Raw genomic sequence first — 16725 nt, forward strand, 5'->3', positions numbered from 1 at the left:
AGACGGTGCTAAATCGCACATCCACGTCAAGAAACGGAGGCAGCATACATAACCTGTGTGGTTTATCTTCGGATCGGGACGGCGGGAAAAGCGACCGAGCTGGTTCCCATGGATTCTGAACCTGAAAAAGACGGGAGCGGCGATGATTGCTTGGCTTCCACTTTCGCTTTTCCTTTTTGTCAGATCGGCCAGTCGCGAGTTTGAACGTCCCAAGCTACCAGAAGAGCTACTGCTTCTATCCCTGCATTAGCGTCGTCAGAGAGCAATCATGTCAACGCGCGGAATCAAACAAAAAGTTTGGTTAGCCCATTCCTACCTGCTTTTCGATCGGCTTCAAAATAAAGAGGGACGGTCGCAAGCGCAAGCTGCGCATGTACGTACACGTCCTGACTTTAACATGATGATGGGCGGCATCATTGTTGATCGGGAGTTGATAATCTACCACTAGTTTTGTAGGAGAAGCAATTAGGAACGCATGATTATGTGGGCGTTAGAGATCTCCAGCCGTTTGGGCTTCCCACGCCCAAATCCGGCGATATTGTCGTTCGGATTGGAGGAAAATTTGGCCTGGAGAGGCCCATCTTCCTAGTCGCGAGCCCACGATGGATGTAACGGACTTCGGCGAATTCAGACAAAATTGGCGAGTTCGTTCAAATATAAGCGAAATTTAATGATATTTAACATATAGAGGCGAGTTCGTACATAAATAGGCCGAATTCGTACATATATTTGAATTCGGCGATTGGCAAACTAAACTTAAACTAAATAGCGGCCTACTACATGCCGAAATAGCGGTAGAAGGACGTGTAGTCGCCGCCGTCGTCGTCGCTCGAGCCGGCGTTGTCCTGGGGCGGCGGAGCCTCGTACCAGCGGCTCGTGCCCTGGCCAGCGTCGCCGGTGCGTGGCGGCGACGGAAGGTACATGTCGTCGTCGCTGCTCTCCTCGAGCTTCACCACCTCCCTGGGCGCGGCGTTCCTAGCGGCGGATGGTGCGGCGGCGCGAATGGCGAGTTGACGCGCGGCGGCCAGATCCAGCAGTCGCCGCTGCTGCTCCGCCTCCTCGCTCCTCGATCCACGCTCGACCGATCCGGTGCGGCGTCGTCCGCGCGCTTCTCCTCCTCCATGTCCTTGAGCGACCTGGCGATCGCCTCCGCCATCGCGGCGTCCTCCGCGCGCTTCGCCTCCTCCTCGGCGAGCTGGCTTGCGGCGGCCTCTTTCTTCGTCTTCTTCCGGCCGCTCTGCGGAGCGGAAGGCTGGTCGCGGATGACGAGGGCGCCGCTGCTGCGCCCTCTGGTCGGCGGTGGCGACGCCGCTTCCTTCTTGACGGTCGCCCACTCCTGCTTGACGGTGGGCGCCGTCGACCCGCCGGACCTGGACGCCGACCGCGAGCCAGACGAGGAGGAGGATGACACCATCCTCCTCGGCATCCACGAACTACCGTGTCGGCGCGACACGGTAGGCGCCACCGGCGGCGGCATCCCCAGGACGAGGGAGTTCCCAGCCTCGATGTGCGTGAGCACATTTTCGAGGGTGCGTTCAGGCGCGCTCCACCATCGGCGGCGGCCGGCGGCGTTATTCCTTGCCGGAGGAGGAGGAGGAGGGCCGTCGTACGACCGGATTTCGCGTTCATACCTGCGCCGGAAGAACGCGATCCACGATTCGCGGTTCTCGGGGTAGAAACGCGGATCCGCGCGCTGCTCGTCACTGAGAGTGGCGAGCACCTCGTTGATCGCCGTTTCGAGTGCGCCCTCCCCCCCCCCCCCCCCGTTGGTGGCGGCGGGATCGGCACGCCGCCTGCGCTCAGCCTCCACCCCCCGGTGCGCGGAAGTCCGGCGGCGCCGGGTAGCCCGCCGCGTGGAGGAGCCGTCCCTCCCATTGGTGGAGAGAGCGGCGGCCGAAGCCGTTGTTGGCCGCACCGTCGTTCGCCATTGCTACCTCTTCGAGTTCGGGGGAAGATTTGGTGGAATGCGAGAGAGATGAGAGGTGAATGCGAGGCAGACGCGGTAGTTCGGCGATAAATAGAGGTAGGCGCGCGTGATACCGAGGCGACGGCATTAACTCGCCGCGTGGAAGCTACGCGGCCGGCGAATGCTGACCGGCGGCAGGCTTTTACAGCTCGCGGAAGACGATGCGATGAGGACGACGATCGGTGTCTCTCGCCGACAAGTTGGGGCCACCAGACGCGCGGGAAGTTTCCTCGCCCTTTCGCGCGCTTTTGTTTCGTCTGGAGTCCCCGAGAGCTCCCCGAGGGGCCGGGGATGGCGTGGGATCGCTGGATGAATTTAGGCCCAAATCCGGACGAAAACGAGGAACCGGGGGCGCGACTGGGCCGAATTACGCCGTCCGGATTGGAAAAACGTCCATCGAGGGCTTAATCGGGGAGACGAGTGGAGATGCTCTTATTCTTTCTGTACCAGCTACCGCGCGCCGGTGCTAGACTGCTGGTGGTGGATGTGGATCCATGTACGCATGCCAGCACGTGCTAGCTGGAGTGCATTAAACTAGATCAAGTGAATCACCAAAACATGGACAAATGGTGGCTAATCGAGTTTACAAAGTTATTTGCATACCATGTTGTCAATTTTTCCTTTTGGATTTGCTACGTCTCAGCTCAGAATTTCTTGAAGTCTCAGTCACCCACAAACTGTCGGAAGTGAAACTCGAGCTGAACTATAGTTACACTTTCTTCAGATGAGTGAGACTTAAAAAAATCTGAGTCGACTAAAACATACATAAATTCCAGAAATTTAATTCGGCTCCCGGGTGTATATGCTCCATGTACTACAATCTTTCGAAATGTCGAAAATTGTTGACAAAAAATTCTACATGTACATGTCCATAATATATGTGCGTTTGTCAAGTTTCGCGAAAAACTAATACTCCCTCCGTTCCTTTCTATAGTGCCTATTGTATTTTGGCACGGAAATTAGCGCAAGCCATTTTTTTGACACAAAACCCCCTAGTGATCTTAGATACAAAATAGGAAACTGAAATCAGATCTCAGAAAATAATCTTGTTTCCATAACCGATCGCTCATGTACTCCCCTTCTCCCGCTATTCTTTCCATAATCAGATTGGTTTCCATATTTTCTGGACGGGAATAGATTGGTTTCCAGATTTACTGGACGGGAACAGATTCGTTTCCAGATTTTCTGGACGGGAACCGATCGGTGGAAGGGGTTCTTTGCAAAAAAACATAGCTTACTCTTATATTTTGAAACAAAAGCGAAAAAACAATAGGCATTATAGAAAGGAACGGAGGGAGTATTTTTTATGGTCTATGTAGAAAAGAGAAAATTTATCTTTTCAAAAGCCTTATTTTTAGCACCAATCTTTTTCTTTTCATAGACACCACACGACAAATCAATTTTTCATGAAACGAATTTGTTGGTGTGTAGCACGTGAAGATGTCCGTGTAAATTTTTAGTCTCAATTTTTTGGCATTTAAAAATATATCTAAAATGCATTTCAAAATGGACGGAGCATATGCTCCCATGAGCCAAAACACTTTTCCACATAAATCCTTTTTATTTATTTTATAAGAAACTAGCGCGGTGGCTCTCTCAAATGCGAGAGAATCATATTTAGTGGTTTTTAAGTGTCCATATAAGAAACTAACATTTTATGATACAAAATAATATGGTTCTAGCACTATAAAACATGTTATGGGAAGTAAAGTAGAGTGTGGCATTTTGGAGCTCGGGCTACACGGAGCCTTTTTTTTTAATTCAAACATGGCATTTCATAGTTTCAAAAAAATATAAACAAAAATTCTACGGGTTGATGTACTCTACCACTGGGAAAACAAAACAATACGAAAGACTGAGTATTTTGGCCTGTGTAAAATTCACAAATCCTTGGATCTGACAAGGTGAAGAACACAAATTTTTAAACCTCCAACATTTGTTAGAATTTGTCATTTTTCTGTTGCGTCGAATATAACGTATTTCATCTTAAGATCTTGCATAGTGGTAGAGTACATCATTGCCTACATTGAGATTTTCTTTCGGAATTTTTTGAAACTTTGAAATGTTGCATTCAAATTTTGTAAAAAAACAGGAGCCATGTAGCTCGCGCCATGAACTGGGATCTTGGGAGCTACATCATAACCACGATGTTCCGCTAAGAACTCGGAGTAAGCTTGTTCTGTCTCCTCTCTAGTCTTATACCATTTGTGGAGGTCCTCCGGTAACCTGTCACCTGTGGGCTGACCTCCTCCCATGAACTGTACACTCCTGAAACCTTGTTTTAGAACAACACATACCAATTGTACTTCTACCAAGATAGATCATATGAAAGTAAGGTATAGACTTTGGCAAATAAAGCTCAAAACATAAGTATGCATGATCATATAGGCAAAAGCATCACAAGTTCAATCTAGCAGCTAGTGTGATCATACTGACGGTCGCACCAACTACTATGGTGTCATCTTATCACCACATCAAAAGAGGGTACAAATACTATCACCGTAAGTTCATCATCATGTGAGTGGTTAGTATGTACCTTTCCCTAAACAAAGTATGTACCTCCTCACAAAATATACAAGCCTTGGCAAATGGTTTCATCAAATCCTAGCTACTTCAAAATATATATACGACATCATCATCATGGCATGCATGCATTACCACCACCCCATCAAGCAAACGAGCACTACACGTAGTAGTACCTGGAAAGGAAGGTCTGATGTGGGTATTACCTTTCGGGTAACCAACATTAGACTACCTCCTCCGGCCTAACTAGGGGCCTATGAAGATTGCCCAACAACCAAGGTGGGCCTATACGTCGGTTCCAGAGAATGAGACTTATCCGAAGGAGGATTATTGACGATCAAGGCAAGAAGACGCTATACAAGGAAAGATTAGAGTAGATCTCTTTGTAAGCTAGTCGAGTCCGGACAGAACTCTCGGGACCTGGCCTGGTATATAAAGGCTAGGAGAGGGTCTGCCGAGACACAACTTCAACACACATAGATCCACCGTAAGTCAGAGCTAGAACCCTAGAACCTTAGCCTCTTGACGAGACAACCACCACAGCCTATCGGCTACCCCATTGTAACCCGATATATTCGATAATTAAGATTAGACAAGCATGAAGTAAGGGTTTGCCCCAAACCTGGGTAAATCTCTCTCCCCGTTTGTTTGGTATCCGATGTCTCGTGGCACCCTGCAGGATTCCGTCAACCCTAAGCCCCTCATGGTGGGCATTGCCGGAGAGCACCCTCGTCAAGGTCCTTAGCCAGAGTGCCTTGGGATCTTATGCCATCTGGAAAAAGTCGTTGCCCTGAACCCTGTTGTCAAAGAGGTAGCTCAAAGCCACCATGAGATCCTCTCGGATGAATCCACGAGCATCCATGACAACAGAGTAGAGGGCAGGGTGCACATCTAGAGGTGAAACATTGGTGATGGCGACCACCACATCTTTCTTGGCCGTGGTCATGAAGGACATGCAGACGTTCTCCTCGTCTGCGAAGACCAACCTCTTCCTCTTCTTGGCACCATCGGCAAGAGCATCAGCCGAACCTATAGCAGCACCACCAAAACTAGGCGAAGCACTAGTACCAACACTAGGAGAAGGATTTTGCCAATAGTCATCATCAACGATGACGGTCTCAGACTCCTGTGTGTCAAAGCGTATACTCAGGGCAAGGTGCATCCAGGGGCTCACTAGAGGCCATAGCATACTTGTTGGTGGCAATGTCATATGAGAAGATCCGGTACATTTGGGTGCAGTTGCTAATTGGCTTGTTCAGATACTCACCGTCCTTTGGGTGAGCCCAAGATAGCGAGTATACGAAGACAATATGTTAGTTGTCACAATTTAGAACATAAGGTAATTGTCATAGGTTATGATCTAGATCCGGGTAGTACCGAGACATGGCCTATGTAGTACTCTTCCTCCAGGAGAATGGTGTGATTGTCCTTATCATAGCCGGCGCTGCTAAGGTATCTCAGCTTCGAGATCTTAATCCACTTTCTCTTCACTTACGCAGGTGGTTGTATACCTGATGTGAGGACACCTCTTGCTAGTAGTAGTCGAAGACCTTCTTGGCAACACTGGTCAAGTGTACCTCCTTGAACCTGTTTTTAAAATCCTGATACTACTCTTAATGAGTTCACACATCTTGTTCAGGAGGAATGTGTACAAGGAGGCCATTTCATAGTGGCTTTCACCCCCTTTAACCCACCAGTGTTGTGGGCTTTACCTGCCTTGATCTCCCTCTTCCTAGCAAGCATGGATGCAGCAAGCTTATCATCTACAACAACCGAACAAATGTCGTGCGGCGATAGGATCTCTGCTTCCTACGAGTATGTGAGCACCTTTACTGCATTCTCCTGGGTCTCAAGTACAAAGGATGGAATCTCCTCTGTATCGATGAGGGCCTGCTTAAACTCCTCGGAGGTATACACCTCCGTAGAGATGAGTTAGAACTACAAAACTTTAATGCATGAGACCTAAACCAAGTTTAACCAACCACGGTACACATGCCCTAAATGATTAAGTTTAAATGTACAACATCGTCCTCCATAACCTAGATTGAGCAAGATTTGAGCTAGATTTGGACAATATTGAGCAGGTTGAGTTATACTGAGCGGACTATGCACAAGCATGCACAACCATGCACATCAATCAGTTGTAGCGAGCAACATTTGGGCACATATGTATCGATTTCCCTACTCAGTCTAGAACATGTTCAAAGGCCTTAGCTAGTTGGGTCTGAAGAACTCACCGCCATCGAAGAAGAAGCTATTGACGAGCCTGTAGAAGATGCAGAAGACCGGTTGCCGCCACCGTCCAGGAGATCAATACCTGGGTAGATATCGTCGCTTACCTACTCGTCGGTGAAGCTCCTCGCCAGCACGAAGAGGGGGTGGGGGGGGGGGGGGGGGTGCTGCGAATTTTGGCGGTGAGCGGACCGGTGGTATAGACTTCGAAACGGCATGAGGTGACGAAATTTCTCCCACCAATTTTTCGGGATGCGCGCGAGCTCAGAGCTTGGCTCGCTAGAAATGGTGAACTCTTCTTCACGTGCAGGCAAAAAGATGGTCTTGCAGGCTGAGATTTAAAAATGGGACGAGCAACCAAATACATACTAAAATTTAGCCAAATAAATAAGAGAAATGAGCTTGCGAGTATCCAAAGACGGAGAAGAGCTACTGCTTTTATCTCGCTTGTGGCTTGTGGGGCACCGCCATTAGCATCGTCAGAGAGCAATCATGTCAACGCGCGGAATCAAACACATAGTTTGGTTAGCGCAACCTAACTTTTTTTCGAACGGCTTCAAACTAAAGAGACGTCTTGACTTCAGCATGATGTGCTGCATCATTGTTGATCGGGAGTTGATAATCTACCACTAGTTTTGTAGGAACACACAATCATTATGTGGGCGTTATTCTATGATATGTACTGTACGAACTACCGCGCCGTGCTGGTGGTGGATCCATGTAGATGGAGGCGATGTAATGTAGCATGCCAGCACGTGCTAGCTGAAGTGCATTAAACTGGGTAAAGTGAATCACCAAAACATGGATAAAATAGATGGTAATCGACCTTAAAAAAATGGAGGATGGTGTTTAATTAGATGAATCCTGGATTTTTTTTCCAAAATGTGTAGATCTACAATTACAAAATGGTGTTAATTAATTATCTTGAAATAAAACATTCTTTATATGAAAACATCCTATCCATCCGAATTCTTCATTTATTTTAATTCTTCGATCGCCACCATTCTCGTGTGCAAGTACATACCCGAACATTGAACCTCCACCTCCATGCACATCTTACACTAGATTCGTTTCTTTCTTGTAACACCAATTATAAAAATAGGGTTAATTACTTATCTTACTCAGTCTGCCCTCCTTCATCCCATTTTCTTTGTAAGGTAGGTTCATTTACACTTTTTTGATACATACATACAATATAATGAAGACATCAAAGTATATGATTATATGGTAAAGGTGACATGCATGGATCAATTTATCTATTCCAAGATGCATAAAAGGGCGAGGAAGGATGTGGAACTGTATTTGGAGTGCTCCAAACTCGTTGGACTATTATTCATTGCCCAGTTAGAACGTCGTCACAATATAAATTGGCGCACAACATGGGTGCTTGTATTATCATGCAATACATGATTGCCGTGGTGGTGGATGCAAGTGATCAAGGACATAATCTTGATTTTAATTCAATGTGACCTCTTTCAATCCAATACACGAACAAGCTGACTGGAAGACTATGCATCAGCTAATTCGTGACATTTTAGGCCATACATTACCCAAAGTTAGTGCCTCACAGACAGAGAGGGGAGTCACACCGACCCCGCGCCAGTCCATGAAAGGTGGATGAAGGTGAATTGAAAACTTAACATTTTGAAATTTTAATTTTAATTGTTATTTAATTATATGCGTCAGTGTTCATATTCGAGTTATACTGATAGCGAACATATATAGGGTCTTGTTGTAGAACGGAAAAGAAAAAACGAAAAGATCAGCGGATTGCATAGATGGGGAGAACCATTGAATACCATGCTTATTTTTCTGCCGATCATTTTGAGAAGACAGTCATTTTCGTACATGAGGACGACAGATGGAGCAAACGGTTGAAACGCCATAACGAAGTGAAGCGTCACACGAACTTTTTTTCTTCTCCCGATCTGCAAAAAAAACCTAAATAATATCTTCATGTAGGGGCCATTTTCTTTTCATTTTATAAAGGACGTTTTATTAAGCTTACGGCCAACAGAAGATATGGTATGGCGTGTGTTATACGTGCCATATGTCCATGTAGAAAGCTCAATATTGAAGACAGCGTGTTTTGTCCGATACATATATGACCGTACTTGCGCATCCCGATCGGATCGTGGATCTTAACTGGCATTCGAGCTAGCGCTCCGAATCCGTATAATACGATAAGAGTAGTGGTATTAGTATCGGTACCCCTAGCTCTCTACTAGTACTACTCCGTAGTATAAATAAATCTTAGTAATCCTACCTTTTTTGATTAAAGAGCCATGTCTCGTGGTGGATCGACGTAAACGACCAAATATATCCATTTCGGTCCGTGCAGATAGAAAATGGGTAAACTTTTAACCCAATGGACCGAGGTATAGTGATCGACATGTTCGCTTCGACACATTCATGATCAACGTCCTGCAGGATGGTCTCAAACGACGCGAGCAGAGCATGCTGCTTGATGGTCATATCCATGGCCTCCTCATCCCAAAAGTCGTCAAGGTCAAAGTCGTTGTTGCCTTGGTTGACCCCGTCAAAGCCGGTGACGTCCGCGTCCATGGCCGCGAGCGGTTGGGCTTCCGTCCCCATGGCGCGCAGGGCATCCTATGATGCCACTAACTGTACCTGTGCCGCGGCGAGCCTGGCCTAGGCCTTTGCCAGGTCCGCCTCGATCTGCACCCTGAGCGTGGTGGCGTCGACCATGATCATCGCCGTCGACCGCGTCTGACAAAGCAGGGACACTGTGAAGAGCAGGTCGCTCACATTGTGCAAAGACATCATGCGCTGCCTCCGCCGGCTCGGCCTGGCGGGTGTACCCGGCAGTCTCCTCTGCCTTGAACGCCGGCCTAGCGACGAGCTCCACCAAGTCCATGTCGTCTCCATTTATAACCACGACGGCACGCGAGAATCAAGCTGCCACGGGCGGGAACCAACCAGCCGCGTGGGAAGCGGTAATCGCTGGCGGGAGAACTCGACAGGAGGCTAATCGCCATCACCCTTCGCAAAGAACGAAAGTCATCCCGCTAGAATCAACTTGACGCGAGAACCAACCTGAGGTTGGGTGGTTAGGAGGATGGTTATATCCCCAGCCCACCAGAGTTCAAATCCCAGGTTTGACATCTGCGTGTCTCATAAAGGCGGAATATTCATTCAGTGGGAGGCGACGTTCCCGTCGACAGCGAGGCGCCTGTGGTGACTTCGTCAATTTCAAGATCCAATCCGCCGGCTCAGTCTTCCGAAGGTGCTCATAGGGGGTAGGGTGTGCGTGTGCGTTCATATGGGTGAGTGTATGCGCGTGTATGTGAGCGTCTGCGTTTGTACTGTGTTTCTCAAAAAAAAAATCAACCTGACGCAAACATAAATTTTTTCGAAAAAGGGCGCTTTATTACTTCAGAGTTTGACATGTGGACCGATTTAGCCAATTTCGAAGTCTGCAGCGCAATTCATATTAAAACAAAACGGATTAATGTTCGAAATTCGTCTACCGAGATGACCTCAACTTTACTTAATTTCAGTACAGATGTCCTCAACTTTTACTTATTTTCAGTACACTACCATCTTGGCGAGAGAGACGTGTCCCAGAACTATACCTAGGCATGCTTTTTGGAGGGGTTGGCCTCGTGCGTCTCTTTGGTAGGACTCGACACGGAATGGACCACTCACTCAGCACATTGTGATCTTGATACGAGCTATAAGCGCCGGTATACCGCTCACCAGACAACGAATAATAATTTATCTCTTTGATACGAGCTATGAGCTTGCCGGTAGCTTTTACATGATGAAAATGCAGATGGGGCTCCTCGATTTGCCGGGGTGTCACAGAAGTTCTTCAGATTTTCAATTCGCCTACCATGCGTAGAAAAGACATGCCCAATCGTCCAAAGCCCAAAAAGGCGCGACGGATCACGATGCCGCGCACCCGATTTTCAAATCGCCTACCATGCCTACGACATCAGGACAGCCGGACAGGACGGCTACCCACCATCGATGATCCTTGGTCTGTTGGCTTCTACTGAGACACCACTTCTGTAATCTCTGTCAATCTCCATCAGCATGGAGCATTTACCAACTTTCCTGGTCATGATCGTCGATGCGACTCTTCTCATTAGACAATCATACCAAATCAACGACTCCGCGGAAGGGAAGCACAAGCTCACGTACACGACTAGTTAACTGCACCCTACAAGCTAATACAGCATTGACTAATAAGTAGTAACCAAATTTCATTTTCTGAAGCTCTGGCGTAGATTGTCGTCTCAAGACCTTGGTAGCTGAACTGCCAGGAAAAATACGCAGAGGATTGCGAGGCAGAGTCACTAGCCCCGTCTACCGTTATCATATACTCAAATCCGTTCAACAGCAACTAGCTTTCGCTTCCGGCTAAAATCCACGGCGCTGAGAATCTAGTCTCGCCGGAGCTGGGACGTGCTGTAATTTTCAGTATAATCCATGTCTTCTAGTGCTGCCGGTGGGAGAAACCGTGGAAGGGATAGGACAATCGGACCCCTCATGATCGGAAAAGGGAATCAGATGATGACGAACCGTGGATTTGTTGCTGTGTCGCGCAGGATCAGGTCAGGATGCGCGACAAGACAAGCGGGGTTTGGACTTGTCGTTGCTAGCCCGTGAAGGCGACGCAAGTAACTTTGGATGCCAACCAATCGGGGTACGGTACGGAGGTAAGAAACACAAGTTAGGTATACTCTCAATAATAACCGCGTCCTCCGATCCAAATTACTCGTTGGAGATCACGCACGCATTTTAAGACAAAATTTAACTATTAATTTGGTCAATATAATATAAATTTTATGGTTACAAAATTTATATCATTAGATTCGTATTCAACAAGGTTCCTAATGGTATAATTTTTGTGACATATACTTTTTGATATTTGATTGACTAAAATAATGGTCAAAATAATTTCTTAAACTATGTACGCACCTGTTAAACCGACATGGAGGAAGTATTACCTACCTGACTCAATGAATCTGGGACAAAATATCCGCCCTCAACTAGCCTCGGGGCCCGCTTGCAATAGTAGCCACCAAAAGGCGCCCCTCCCTCCCTTTGCAATCATAGAGCGATGCCGCTGACCGCTCTACCCCCCTTGCCATTGCCAGCGCCGTCTGTTCTGGCTGCAGCTTGCTGGAGGTCGAGATTGGTTCCAACGCCCTAGAGAGCATTTGCTGGTATCGTTTCCGGACCCTATTTGCCGCCGTCAGCTCGAACCCGCCCACTAGCACCGACGCCCAGGACTTGTTCGGCCAATTGCGAGGCCGACTGTGAGCTACGAAATTATACACCATTTTCGTCAATTTGAGACATGTAGACTTGAACATTCACGTATCCTTGTCGATCAAGTTCTTCTTCAACACCATCATGGAGATCTCGTTGGACGAGGAGTCAAACGGCTCTTCGGAGGTCATGATTTCCGCGGCCTCCCTCATCCATGACCACACTGAGCAGCAGAGGCCTCGCAGGGCCAATGCAGCATGCAATCGAGACTCGAGAGGCTTGCCACTACTGGCTCCAATGGGACTACTTCCACCCCATGGAGCCGGTCATCCCGCTGAACCTGTTCCGACACTGCCTCCAGATGTCAATACTATTATGCGAGGCGCCAGGGACTACGATCCATATACTTATGTAGTTTTCCCAACTTTATGAATAAGGTTTATCAAATTAAATTATATTGGTTTGCTGCTATTAAGGACTAAACTCCTCTTGGTCGCTCCCGCCCAGGCGGCTCCAGAGGCACCCAACCTCGATCCCATCGGTCCTCCTCCATCTAGTGCTCCTGGCTAGCGCCATCTCCAACGCCAGTGGTGGTGGCGACCCCCTTCTTATCAAATACAGAGGGTAGGGGGGTGCATCACGGCGACATTCCATGGGATATGATGGGGAGATGTCGGCGGCGCAAGGCGGTGCGGTCTCGGGGGGGGGGGGGGGGAGGGGGCGAGGTCTGAAGCCAAAGTGGATAGGAAGGAGGCAATCGATGCATGTCGATACTCCGACGGTGGAGGTGGCGGGTTTGATCTGGGCCTTAGGGTCGGATCTAGGCCAGCCAAGCCTGCTGTGTGGAGTGATGCGGGCATGGTGGCGATACGACCGATTAATTTCTCGCTCCTCTCGACGAGTGGGGGGCAGCTGGTGTGCTCGTATAAAGTGCCAGTTCTAGGGTTCCTCTGGCGACAAGACAAAGATCTGCTTTTGATTCTTGCCTTCTTTGATCTGGCTGGAGCGTCGAGTTTTGGAAGGCTCCGTCGGAGAAATCCATTGGGCGTCTCATGCCTGGAGATTACTGGATCGGATGGGACTCGGAGCACTTGTGTTTTTTTCGACCGTTTGGTTTCAGGAGGGAGCGTTATGAAGCTCTGCTATTTGTTGCTATCATAGGACATATCTTTACGTTCCATGGTAAAGTCAAAGACGGAGAATGTCATGGAAGCCAAGATCTGAGGATCAGTAATGATGGTTCGAGTATTTGTTGCGATCGATGAGGAATTTGCTTGGTGATTAAAGTCTCGTAGTAGTGGTACGCAAGTGGGAGCGACAACAAATAAAAAGTTCAAGTCTTAAAGGTGAAAATCCAAAGTATTGCCATAATTGGTTGTGCCTGCTTGCCTGGCAATAATCTTGTTGAAGATATATTGTTTTGAGAGCATGTACTTTCTTCAGGGTGAAATCTATGATCTATGATAGGACGACGACGACGTTTGTGCACTATTTCTTTATTTGATGCATTGTTTTTAGAGAATTCGGACTTCAGCTAGGTATTATGCTACAAGGTTTAGATCTTGTTTTTGTAGCTCCTTATTATTTTGGACTGGATGTGTACACCCGTAGTGCCATTAGAGGACCGCATTGTTGCAGGGGATAAGTGTATGGTATTAGCTTTGTAATTTTTTTTTTGTTCAAACTCGAATCCAACCGGTGTAGCGGCCCAGGAAAATACCCCTATTAGATTTTGTCAGTTGTTTTTGTTTTGTGCATCATCATGGCATCATGCACCATATCATCTACATGTTTTGTCAAAAAGAAAACTATTTTTGTTCAAATAAAACTATTTCCTTTTTCTTCTCATATGGTTCTATAAAAACCTTCCATTCTCCTTTTCTTATTTTAATTAAACAAAAACAAATATTTTGAAACCTTGCAAAATTATTCTGAAATTGAAATATAGTTTTCCAAATCTGTCCAAACCCCTCCTCCGATCCTCTTCTTTGTCCAATTAATTCAGCAAGAAAAGAGAAAAAAAAGAAACCAACATCAAAGGGAAGAACAGAGAGCAAGAAGGTGGCCAATTCTTTGTTTTGAACTACAGAAGCAAAACCTCTTACAGTGGCGTCATCCTTCTCCTCACGAAGAAAGGGTGAGCCCTCTTGCTCATGTCAGTTGCGTGGGTGTCGTGCCGCACCAGCTCCTCTTGATATTCTGCTGCCGTCCACAGCCACACAACGCCATCCACCTCCTCCTGCTCCCTTTCTTTCCCCTTCTCCACGAAAGAAAACGGAGAGGGTTTTGCCCGGCTGCAGAACGCCGGCGTCCCGTCGCCTCCGACCTCCCCTCGCCAAGCCAAGGCCACCAAGAGCTTCCCCTCATCACTCTGAATCTCCTCGACATACGCACGCGACGAATCGAGCTCAAAATCGCCGACTTCTTCGTCTTTGTCTTCTCCGACCGCTAAGCTCCGGCGAGGTTTCAGGCCGCCTCCCTCGTCCTCTGGACTCCCTGAAGTGTTAGATCGATTCCTGGTGAGGTCCTCCTTCTTTTCCCCTCCTTCCCCGACGCTTTTGACCCCGTTTTTGCGACGCCAAAATCTGACAAAAGTCGACGTTTTCTGTCCGCGAGAAAAACTCCTGAAGAACCTCGAGCTCTCGGCCGCCTGGAGCCGCCGTTCGCCGCGCCAACCGCGGGGATGGAATCACCATGGCGTCTTCTTCCTCCTCGCTGAGTCCACGGAGCAGGACCAGCTCCGATACATCATCTTCGACCTCGTCTTCTTCCCCCTAACGGAACGCTGTCTGAAGCTGTTCCAGTTCTGCCTCGCCACGGTTTTCTTCCTGGAGTGCCCGCCCTCGTCGTCGACCTCATCTCCGACCGCCTCCGACCACGTTCCGTTCGTCAGCACACCCAGCATATGCTTCTTCCCGGATAGGATCGTGAAGTGGTGTTGTGAGATACGACAAGTTCTCCGGATGTCCCTCGGCAAGCTTTAACAGGCAAGCATTTCCCTTATACTCCTGCCCCTGCAGAAGTCGCTTACCTATTTTATTTTGCCTTCTCCCTCATGCTATCCTTAAGTTGCGCTCTTGTCACATGTCCCTTCCACTTGTTACCTCAAGCAGCCCATATTGCCACCACCAAGCACCAACCTCCTACAGCTATTGTTTGGTTATCGGGTCTGCCTTGCGAGTCGTAGTGCATGCTAGTGCTATTTATATCTCGATACCGTTATTGCTATCTTATCGGGTTATCTGTTGGGGATCATGACACAAGCTACATGGTTATATCTGTTGAGGGTATCATGGTTACTTGTTAATAGTTGTTAAGCGGAGGCATCGGTGGGTCAGTTGCTCGTTTTATGACGGCTCACTTGTGTTTCTTTAAAGCTTAGGACCCCGAGTTCTTGTTATCTGTTCCGAGACTGAGCGCTCTAACCACACGTGGGTATGCCTATGGGTCTCCCCTCGACCACTGCCGGAATCTACAACTTTGTCTAGTGGCCACAACTAGATTGTAACGTTTCCTTTTTGATGCGTGCGTGCAAGCTTGTTTCCTTCTATTACTTTTGGGGAAGCCTTATGCCTTGTATCCCTTTGTTCTTGTACGCACGTATAGGTGGGATACGATGTTAAGCGGTATCCGAAAGAGTGAGGTCATTGGTCATCTCCCTAGAGTGAGCTCTGATCCAATGTGCATCTCCTAGGAACTGACTTAGCCGTAGACTCAAACAGCTAAGTCCGCTTCGGAGATACGGCCGGACTTCGATTCGGGTTCAACTTGGTTAGGTGGTTTCCTGGACATTGTTGTCGTGAAGAAGAGTGCGAGTCGTGATATCCACCTGTCATAAGTGGGTCGATCGTGCGTGTGGGCACATTTGGGCACCCCTGCAGGGTTACATCTTATCGATAAGCCGCGTCCGCAGTTATGGACGACTTGGTGCTGTATGACTCGACCATAGGCAACTTACACCTGTTGCTTCAATCATAATAACTTGCGTAGTAAGTTAGCACAACTCTAATAATAAATGGTTAAAACTTGACAACCGTGTGAGTGCCTTTGTAAGTACTTCCTTGCGAGGGGGAAACGCATCGGCTGTGTTATGTTTGCAGAGTATAGAACTGTTAGTTACGCTCTCTCACCTTCTCTTATAGACGACTGTTGTAGAGTGTCTCTATAGGTTTTTAGTGCATGCGCGCTGCCGCTTAACCCCACCATATTGCCTATGACGTTCCTCTTGCGTCCTCTAAGTCTCCTGCGTGCCTCAAGTACAAAGGATGACTGGTTGACGAATGCTTATACGTCTTGAAGTCTTGTTAAGTACGAACCCGTACTTATTGCTGCTTCTACGGGATATAACCGGGCAGGTATGAAGATATGTTCGATGAAGACGACGCTAGCAAGGTTACCCTTCCGGCTTGGCCTGGGCAGGGTTATGGACGCCATCGTTTATCTTCAGGACTCTTAGTCCAATTTGTATCTTGTCCGTACTCGGATGTATTTGATCTTCTGTATGATTTGGATCTTTGTATTGTATATTTGTATCTTGACTCGTTGGAGTCGTTGTTGTAATATATGTTTCTTGTGGGCTCTATTGTAATCCTGTTGTAATGTTACCGCTCGTGATTGATTCCACCCGCATCGCGTGCATGCTTCGGCGTGTACGAGGCGCTTGGTGGTGCGTCTCCTAGAATCGATATCGTGCGGATTTCGGCGGATTCGCTGGGATCCTCATGGTACCGGTTTTGGGGCGTCACAACCGGCCGGGCCAAGCT

At 48.0% G+C, this 16725-nt stretch overlaps 1 long non-coding RNA gene across 1 annotated transcript; it reads left to right on the forward strand.

The window, feature by feature from the left end:
- Positions 1 to 13680: 13680 nt before the first annotated feature.
- LOC139838457 (uncharacterized) lies at positions 13681 to 16550 on the forward strand. Its single transcript, XR_011755148.1, has 2 exons — positions 13681 to 14949; positions 16318 to 16550. It is a non-coding gene; the product is annotated as an uncharacterized lncRNA (long non-coding RNA).
- Positions 16551 to 16725: the final 175 nt, after the last annotated feature.

This window comes from Lolium perenne, chromosome 3, assembly GCF_019359855.2.
Source record: "Lolium perenne isolate Kyuss_39 chromosome 3, Kyuss_2.0, whole genome shotgun sequence".
NCBI lineage: Eukaryota > Viridiplantae > Streptophyta > Magnoliopsida > Poales > Poaceae > Lolium > Lolium perenne.